The 10,529-nt window shown below is 35.7% G+C and overlaps 1 long non-coding RNA gene across 1 annotated transcript; it reads right to left on the reverse strand.

Moving 5' to 3' along the window:
- Positions 1-439: 439 nt before the first annotated feature.
- On the reverse strand, positions 440-7,306 carry LOC140851788 (uncharacterized). The gene is made up of 3 exons (XR_012134545.1): positions 7,068-7,306; positions 3,521-4,895; positions 440-3,426 (listed from the first exon to the last, which is right to left on the reverse strand). It is a non-coding gene; the product is annotated as an uncharacterized lncRNA (long non-coding RNA).
- Positions 7,307-10,529: the final 3,223 nt, after the last annotated feature.

Raw genomic sequence — 10,529 nt, forward strand, 5'->3', positions numbered from 1 at the left:
TTGGAGTCTGTACTTCTTGAAGAATTATTGTAAAGTAAAAAATTATTCACATATTATTTGGAACAGCTCTATACTTTGAGTAGGTTCCAACAACTTCAAACTTTGTTATGAAGCAGCAGTGGCCTTCTTGAAATTTTTGTCTAAATTTCTTAACTTGGACATTGCGCACAATGGCTTGTATCCTTGTCATATGTAACATTAGAATAGGTAAATTTCTGTTTTTTATAGTTAAAAGCATGTCTTATGTAAATATGTTTTGTGCCTACCTTTTTGTCCAATAGGATCAATTTCAATCTGATGTTCTCATTTGTCTTTGTATTGGTTGCTTGCCACAGACGTATAACTCTAGCTTTGATGGTTCATGTGACTTATTCAATAGAGAGTTCACTCAAAAGTGAGTACTTTTTGGTATCCATTGACCTGCAAAATTTCAAGCATAAGGAAGGACCGTGTTCTAAAAGGGGGTAAGGGACAAAAGTAAGAAGAAAAAGAGAAATAGTTTTATATTGTTTAATTTAGTGATAAGTAATATTGATACCAATCACTTAGCATATTTTATATTAACAAAAATTCTTGGGTAGATAATATTTTTTGCATGGCTAGGCTCTTCAGCTTCTTTATCTGTTACCAATGTGTAATCCATTCTTGCTTGTGACTCTTGATAGAGCGACATACAATTGTCCATGACAAAAAACTTGCTTGGATAAATATAAACCAGCATGGTTTAATATTTAGCCTTGACTCTTATTTATAGTCATTGCAAAGCAAATGGATAAGGAGAACTGTCTCCTTCGAAGATTGAATGGCCACTTTGATTCATTGGGCGATAAAATTAGTCAAAGAATGAAGACTTTTTGGCCAATGTTCTCTTCAGCGATGAATTTAGCTTGCACAAACCATTTTCCAAGTTGAGTTACAATAAGCCTTGTACCATTGCATAAGCCAGCACTTTGGTTGACATTGCGAAGCAGCATGATAGGAACATCATTGTTTAGTCGAAGAGCATGATTTGGCATGCCAGCAAATTTCAATGAATTGAGAAACTCAATTGGATAAAGGGCATCATCATCACCAGAGTTTGTTGAGTTTCTACAAATTGAATTTGAGCTGAAGTATATTCTTTATTCTATTGGAATTAGGTCTAGTATGTGGTCATTTATTTCATGGACTGTTTCATTCTTCAGTGTAAGGATGGCTCTTTCTTGCAAGAAATACTTATCTATCAGTTTAGTGGCCACATCTTGATAAGTGAATTCAATTATTTTTTGTATTGCATTGCAATTGCGGTCCATCATAATTTCACGTGGGATCTCAATCCATTGCTCACCAACATCAGATGCCTCTTTACCATCTCTAACATTGAGAATCCATTGTGCAAACTCGGCACTTGAACTTGTGCAAGCACCATTTTCCAAATGCATATTTTTGTGCAGTAGATAGATCTCAAAATGTTGCCACCGGTATGATGATTTAGTGGAGGTGCCTACTATATCTTCTCTCCTGCCTTTAGACACAACTAATAATATTTGATGAAAGTCTCCTCTAAGTATCATTGTCATTCCACCAAATGGTTTGTTAAGACTATCCAGAAAAGTAGACCGCAATATGTCTCTCAGTGTATAGTCTAGCACCTCAAAGCAATGTTTGTGTGCCATCGGTGCTTCATCCCATATGATAAGACTTGTTTTGCACAATAATTCTGCCAATTGTATTTTTTGCTTTATCTCACATATTGTATCTTCTGTTAAGTTCAACAAAATTTGAAACCTTGAATGGGTAGTTCTCCCTTCAGAAAATAGTAATGATGCTATTCCAGAAGATACCGCAACAAGAGCAATATGGCCCTCTGACCTTTGTTTTACCAAAATTATTTTCCACAGATAAGTCTTTCCCATTCCTCCATGGCCAGAAATGAAGAAAAGTTTGCCTTCTTTTGCCATTGTTGATTTGACAATTACTTCAAATATTGTAAGCTGGTCTGTACTTAAGCCACTGTAAAGCTTTGTGAATTCTATTTGAAGCTCTTTTCTGTTATAGTTTGTCTCCTCAGTAAGAAGTCTATTGTTTAATTCTCCTAGTAACGATGCATTTGGCAATGAAATGTCCTCATAATCTCTTAACGATTTGCATGACCTTTGCAGTATTCGTTCAATCTCAAATAATGCGTAGCTCTGTATCTATTCTTCAGTTAGATAAAGTTGTAATTGATCTAACTTTTTTCTTTGTATGTATAAACACATCTTCTAATAATATTTTTCAATTAACAGTCCAAAGTTCTATGGGGTTAGCAACTTCACAGTAAAGCAGTAGCATTGCAAAAAGTTATCGTAGTTGATGACCAGATCCCCAAAGGGATGTCTCTTGTAAACAATCGTGCCATTCTTTATCATCATCAAGCAATCCAAGAGCATAGCAAGCTACCTTGAATGTTGGGTAGAGGACTCAATTTACTGTTTGAATGTTTTCAAAGGATGTGGAAGCCCTAATAGTATTTAGTAACATCCTCAAATAATAACGTTCATCACTTGCAGGATGGGCGTAGAATATTCTGCTTATGCTTCTGCCAAACTTCCTTTTCATCCACTCTAGAACATCTTTGTGCCATACCCATTTTGGGGGGAACTCAACATAAGTTAGTTCTCTAGCTTCTTCATGTTGCTTGTTTGCCTTCATCCATTCTATGAACATGGTTCTATCAACTCTTGATTTTCTCGATATATTTTCTAAATTTGCAGTATCAACAAAAATTGTTGTTTATTCATTTGGAAGATGGAAATTGAGTCTCTCAACTAAAGGGTCTCCATAATTGATGGCAAATTCGAAAATTCTCCAACAAGCCTTTGATGCTGAAATGTATCTATAGTCCAGATAAGCTTTGATCTCATCAACCTCAATGTGTCTGCTTACAGATGCATGCACACTATCGGCATTTATCTTTTCAATAACTACATTGACTCTGTCATGGCCTTTATTTATGTACTTAAATAAGTACTTAATTGATCATGAACGATTGCAGAATTCAACATTTATGTGTGCTTGATACTTTATTAAGAGCTTTTTGTTATAAGGAACCACATAAGCATTGTCCAGTTCGACTCCATTTTTGTCACGGTGTTGCCATTATTCCTCCTTCTGTATATTGGAAAGCTATCTTCATCCAATATACTTTGGTTGTTGTATTTTTTGAAAAACTATTTGATGCAACGATTGTCAACGATACAAGGAGAAGATGATCTGTTTTTACCACATGGATCATGTATCATGTATGTTTTAATAACAAAATAACCTTCAGGATCTTCAATTTTATTCGATATTTGATTATTTTATCAATGTGTGAAGGATCTGTGGACTTGTCATTAGGATGCAGGAAAACCAATATATGTGCGTGAGGGAGACCACATTTTTGAAACTTGATCGTGTAGATAACTGTATGTTTGTAACGAAAAACAGTCAATGTTGTGACAATAATATATATGCTATAGGAAATAAATTTTTTTTATCAGATATGAAAGGAACTTACTTGCGATAGTATGATCAAAATATTTTTTCTTTCTTATATCAGACAGTAGTTCCAGAAGCTTGAGGTGGAACACGCGATTCACTACATCAGCTTTGTCTTTCAATTTTTGGTACGAATCAACCTCATCCATGAAATTTTGTATTTCTAGCCATTTTGGGTTGCAAGTAAAACATCTGGATAGTAGTCCATCTGCAAATTGCCTTTGCCTCTTGATAGTTCTATACCCTGCATAGTGGACTCCCAGTGTGGGATGATGGAAGGACAATTATTTTTCCAATAAAATGTACCATTGTGTCCCTACGTGAAACAGCATCTTGCACTCCTTTGAGTAGATCAGACCGTAGTGTTGCTTGGTTTTCTCTTATCCAATGAAATTTTTGTTCTTCACTTACAATGTAAACATCAACTATAAATTGTTGGAAAAGGCAACCACCCCTTAACAATATGTCTGATTCACCGATATGTTGTTGTAGCCGGTAAGCATAGTACTATCTCATGGTCAGCATTTTTCTTTTATGGGTTTCGCTACCAGGACGACTCCTATGTTTAATGCCCATTCTATATCCATCCTCACCATAAGGGAATAGTAAAGGGTATTGCATTGTCACGAAAGTTGGGTATAATTCAGTAATTCTTTCAAGTTCCCTTGTCTTGTGCTCGATTATTATGCCTCTTCCTCTATTTTTCTTGTCAAAATTACCAACTATCAATGCAGCTACTTCAGTACAAGTTGGTAAGTTATACTAACGACCATCAGTCTTGCGATCGGTTATTAGTCATAACCGCAGCTTTGTATCATTTTTTTCAGTAAAACTGTCTTTTGCTATTCCAAATGACTAGACCAGAATATTGTTAGCATTTAACATATCCACTAATTGCTACACAATGGTTGGATCGAAATGTGAGCCTTGTATTCGTTTCTCAATAATTGATATCATGTTTTCAACTTCATGCTTAGTATCATATATATATATAGCTGTGCAAACTGTGGATTTTCTCCCTCAGGTAGTAATAACGATCCAATTTTGTGATAATTCTGTCCGTCGATTTGAAATACATACGGTCCACTACCATCGTTAATTATCCAATCAATACGGCTGCCCATTGATGTGAAGGAAAACAATAAATTGTAGGACCTGATATTATCTCAAAATATTTTTGATTAACTTTCCCCTCTATAATCCATCAAAGTTTTCAACAGTGGAGGTGGTTCTTTAAGCACAGGCAGTTGCACTTTTCCTGGTTGGCAACATATCTAAATTTTGGACTCTTTTGGTGCATGACCTATTTTGCCTCTCTTCATACTAGACTTTTGCTCCATAATACTCACACATGCATGTTCGTCCTCCAAAGTCACATATTTCCATTGTACAACCTATAAGTCAATAAATTTTACAATAAAAGTCTATTAGATTTTACTGTAAAATTTACATTTACTATAAACTAATTTACATTTACTATAAGAAAATTACTGGCCAAAGTATTTTGTCTTCGAGTGATTCTTTTTTGTATGAAAATCTCTTTGTGACATTGTCGGGCAACACAAGCTATTTCATCTCTACATGGCACTATACTGTGGAAATTGTAAATTGAACGGTTGCCTGATTGTCGCAATCTTTTTTGTGAAAGAATAAATTTCCAACACCGTCGAGCAGTGCGAGCTGTGTCCCTTATACCATAAAGAAATTCAGCTGATGATACCATTATGAGATCACCAGTCGATGATATGGTGGGTGAACATCCAACAAGAACACGTTTGTTGTTGGAGACATCAAGGCGTAGCGAATTGATATCTCACAACCATTTTGTACCAAAAGTAGTTGATATTGTTTCACAACTTGATGTGATCAATGCTTGATCAGTCAAAAAAATAAAAATAATAAAATAATAAAATATAAATTATTTGATTTAAAATCCCTCATGACTCACGAGGGCCCACTCCAAGTGCCCTAGTTTTAAAAGAAATAAATTAAATAAAAGAAAGAGAAAGAAGAGAGACTCTCTCTTCTTCTTTTTCTTCGTTAAAATAGGGGAGGGGTTATTCTTTGAAGGCCGGTCACCTCCCATGGTAGCGGCTCTCGAGGAGCAGCAACCCCTCACAGTCATTATTAGTGTATTCTTAGTTGTAGTGGGAATAGCAGAAGTATTTGTTATTTCTTATGTTTTAACAATATTAAGATCTCTATTTTTTTCTTTGAAAAAAATGTTGCATACTGAGATGGATCCATAACTATTATATGTTTGTTTATTTAAAAAATTAATAATATAAAAATAAAATAATAATATTATATATAATTAAGAACCAATAAAATGAAATAAATGACAAAATAAGTGTAGCATAGGCATGATGAAAGAAAAAAATTATTAAAAATATAATTTTATAAATTATGTATAATTTCAAAGAATAGTTATTTACTTTCAAATGAATATGAAATATCTCGAGAAGATAGTTCATTACTTATCTCTTATACAACACTGAACAAACAGATCAATTAATTTTAAAAAAAAAATTTAGAACCTATTATTCAGAATTATATTATTATATTAATTTTAATTCAGAAAATAAATTTCAAATCAAAATTTTACTTAAAATCGGATCGAAGATTCCAAAAATATTGAGAGAGGCAACAAATATGATAGAAAGAAAAAATTTAGAGAAAGAAAATTTTAGAGAGAAAGTAAAGAGAAAAGAGGAAAGAGAAGAGCGAAAAAATATTTTTTCTTTCTTTTCTTTTCTTCTTTTTTATTTATTTTTTTTTTATAAAAAACATAATTATTTTTTTTTTTTAAGGATCCGCACGATCCCTTCTTTATTTTCTTTCACAAAAGGAGAGTTCTTGCTCCTCTTCTTGTTCTCGGGCTAGAACGGCAACCACTCCCATCAGCAACCCTCAAGGCCGGAGGGGCAATCCACGGTGACCCTCCGCCAGCCAATTCTGGTTAATAAATTAATTAAACCAAAGAAGAGAAAGAAAAGCACTTTCTCTTCTTCTTCCTTCCAACAGGAGAGGTTTGGCTCCCGATTGTCCCTCTCCCTTGCACAGCCACAGAGGATCGGCACCGGCCACCCATGGCGGCCCCCCGACGGTGCGACACCATGGCCCCGATGACAGCCTCAATGGTGGCTGCTGTCGCCGGCAGTGAGGGGAGGCAAAATAACATAAAAAATAGGGGCTGCCTGTTCAACTAAAATTGCCGACTGCCAGCTTCAATCACACACCGGCAACGCAGGATAGAAAGAAGAAAAAAAAGGAAAGAGGAGCTCACCTTGCTCCGATGGACAGAGACAAAATACAAATGAAAATGAAGAGAGAGAAGAGAGCTGCACCCTCTCTCTCTCTTCTTCTTCTTCTTCGTAAAAATAGGGGACCCAAACCCTAGCGCCGTTAGGAGAAAAAAAGGGAAAAAAGAAAAAACTGGCCATTTCATGGAAGATCTAAACCACGGAATAATCCGGCGATATCTCATCAAAATCAGGCCAATCAAAGTTGCTCGCCGATAGAAATCATGGAGAAGGGAGCTTTAAAGAAATAGAGGTGGAGCTTACCTCGTCCCTGGTGAGATTGGTAGCAGCCATAATGAACTTCGAACAGGGCACAATGATGGAAGCCAAAATCTTCAAATCAAACCAAGAGAGAGAGACTCGGCATGCCTCCTGAGAGGTGGTGAGCTGACTAAATAGGCAGTGAGGCTGCCAGAGTTTGAGAAGGAGACGGTCTTCATCTTCATCTCAGATGGGGATTCCTTCCCTGACTCAACCCGAGAAACATGCCTTATGAGCCTCATTCAACACTAGCCACGGGCCAAAGCCCAAGCCGTATCGTAAACACTCATCCTTTTTTAGGTACACGTAGCATAACAAAACTCCTCGGAGGAGCTGAATTCACAACACCATAATTCTCTTTCATAAAATATTATTTTATATATATATATAGTCGTATCGTAAACACTCATCTTTTTTAGGTACACGTAGCATAACAAAACTCCTGAGAGAAGTTGAATTCACAGCACCATAATTCTCTTTCATAAAATATTATTTTATATATATATATATATATATATATATATATATATGATAAGTATCAAACCATAGATGACATAAAAATCAATATCATCTTTATGTATTTTCAAAGATCATATTTAAGAGTCTTAGGTATCTTTCACCAATCATTCACACGAACTGGCAACTGCTCAAAACTTTATTAGGCTAGTCAAAAAGCTCATAAATGATTGCCCACCTATTGAAATTTCTATGTCGGGACATGCATGTATGTTTTAAAATTTTTTTTCTAAATATGACAGTGGAATAGAAGATTAAAACACCTTTTAATCTATATCATGCATGCATAAAACATAAACTACAAGGATCTACTTCATATGCTGAAATTGAACATACACTGAAATTGAATATGTGATTGAATCACATATCTGTTTCGTAATTTCTTTCTTCAAATCTAGATCTGAAAGAGAAGAGGCTCTCTCTTAGCCGTGTAAGTGTCCGATCTCTACGGATATCCACTCAAGATCAGACTGAAACAGCTTTCTTAAAATTAATTTTTTTTTTCAAAAAAAATCAGTCTGTGAATCTGAACGAAGTTTGGATCGCAATCAACTTTTTGATCCTTTCCTTGATCTTTTTCTTCTCTTTTTTTCTTACTTTTTTTTTCTAAATTATGAAGCAACCAGGGACTAGAAGCCAGCAATCAAGTGAAATGCCCAAACCCCTTTTGGGCGTGAAGATGGAGGGCGTCCAAGATGACGGACGTTAGACCTCCAAGGGAGGAGAGAGGGGAGAAGAAAAGAGGGGCGTGGGGCTCTCCTAAGGGGGCGTGGGGCTGCTGGTTAAAGTGCTTAGGGATCTTAAGGGAGACTCCTCTAAATAGGCATAAGGTTTGAATCCTATTCAAAACTAAACAAGTATTTAATACAAGTCCTACTTGCATTAGGTTTCTTTATTCCTTTAGTTATTTGACCTCCTTTTGAAAATCAATTAGGCGCCAACTATTAGAGCTCTTGCATCCATAAAAATACACCCCACTTTGCACCCATGGGATGCCCAAAGCTGATCCCACATACCCACCAATTGATGGACACGCCCAACTTAATCAAATCAAGTGGTGCCCAATCAAAACTATCAAGAAAATTAATTAAGGACTTGAACCATTAATTCATTTGATTCAAAATCCGAGACACCCAATAATTGGAGCCCAATGAATCTAATTCATTTAGCTTATTAGCAGGTAATTTAATTTGCATTAATCTTATCAAATAAGAAATTCAAACGTAAAGAAAAAATTGGATCCAACCATGTGCTAGTAAGGTTACCCTGAACCAAATAGAATTTCTCCAAACCTAATTGAGACTTCATAAGCCCAATTACTTATTCCAAATCTAATCCCTTCGTTGTGTGACTCCATAGATCCAATTCTATCTGATAGTGAGATATACAATGATCTTTATCATTGTATCAATGAAACTCTTTTCAATGGATCGAAATAATTTCACTCTAACTCATTAAGGATTGTCGATCCTGAGCAATTCTAGTGAGCTCTCACAATCCACTAGTGACACCTAACAGTATGTAGTGGTAATTCAATAGAATCGAAAATGAATCTCAAGGTGTAGTTAACGTGTAATTCAGTCCCTCTATCGTGAGTTCCAACTAGATGGCAGGTCATAGATAAATCATCAAACCTCATCATCAGTCATATGATAAATTCTATCAGCTCAAGTCCAATTATAATCTTTATGGAAACTCTTTTCCATCAATCACACTGCTGTGACTACAAACTCTCGAACTTAGTCTATCAAATCTCATAGGACTACTCCTTTCTATCAATGTCGATAGATCCCATCTTGATGCGCATCCTACTCCTACAGTGGACCAACTGTCGCTAACATCTACTATAAGGGCTCATTGAGATTATATTTATATATCAGTCAAACTCCAACAGCCTCACTACGAGCAATCATACCATCATAGCTCAAAAGACCATTCACACAACCACGGCATTGAGATAATCACTGACGATCAAGTAGAAATCCAAGTGATCTCTCGTATGGTCACACTCAATACTAGTTATTCTCTAATAACTATCCATACCCATCATTCAGTGTCTCTACATTATAAACTAGAGACTCATCTATCCGGTAGATTAGAGATTCATCTACCTCGAAGGAAGCGATCTGTGCGTCGATCTATTTGGATCGATCACCATCCTCATGATGATACTATGATCGAGAGTATTTAGAAATTAAATACATATCTCTAATTCTCAATATTTTAAGAATATGTATCGAAATATTAATTCCATGGATGATTCAAGGACACATCGCACTTGAATGAAAAATAAACTTGTCCTTGTATTGATCAAATCAATATATTAAGTATAAAATTGTGTCCTAGCTTTATTACAATGTGTCAACCATATTGGCTTCTAGGACATGCATCTAACAGTCTTCCACTTGGACTAAAGTCAATTGGCCACTAATCTAAGTCCCATCCTCTCAAGGTGGACTTTCATTTTTGGCTGGCTCAATTGTTTTATCAGTGGGTCTGTCATATTATCCACAGAGTCTACTCTTCGCACCTCGACTTGTTTATTTTCGAGATAGTCACGTATAATATGATACTACTGTTAGATGTGCTTTGATTTTTAACGAGATCTCGGCTCCTTAGCAAGTGTCATGGCTCCATTGTTATCGCAATAAAGTGGTATAGCATTCGATGTCATAATCCCAAATTTCATGATAAATTTTTTGAACTAGAAGCCTTTCTTTGCAGCATTCGAAGTAGTGATGTATTCAGTCTCTATGGTCGAATCCACTATAATGGGTTGCTTGAAATTCTTCCAGCTGACTGCACTATCATTGCAAACGAACACATATCCTAATGTAGACTTTCTATCATCAAGATCAAACATGAAGTCTGAATCAGTATACCCCTCGACTCGTAACTCAGAACCTCCTCCAAAGATCAAGAACAAATTTTTAGCTCTTCTCAAGTACT

Source organism: Elaeis guineensis, chromosome 9 (assembly GCF_000442705.2).
Source record: "Elaeis guineensis isolate ETL-2024a chromosome 9, EG11, whole genome shotgun sequence".
NCBI lineage: Eukaryota > Viridiplantae > Streptophyta > Magnoliopsida > Arecales > Arecaceae > Elaeis > Elaeis guineensis.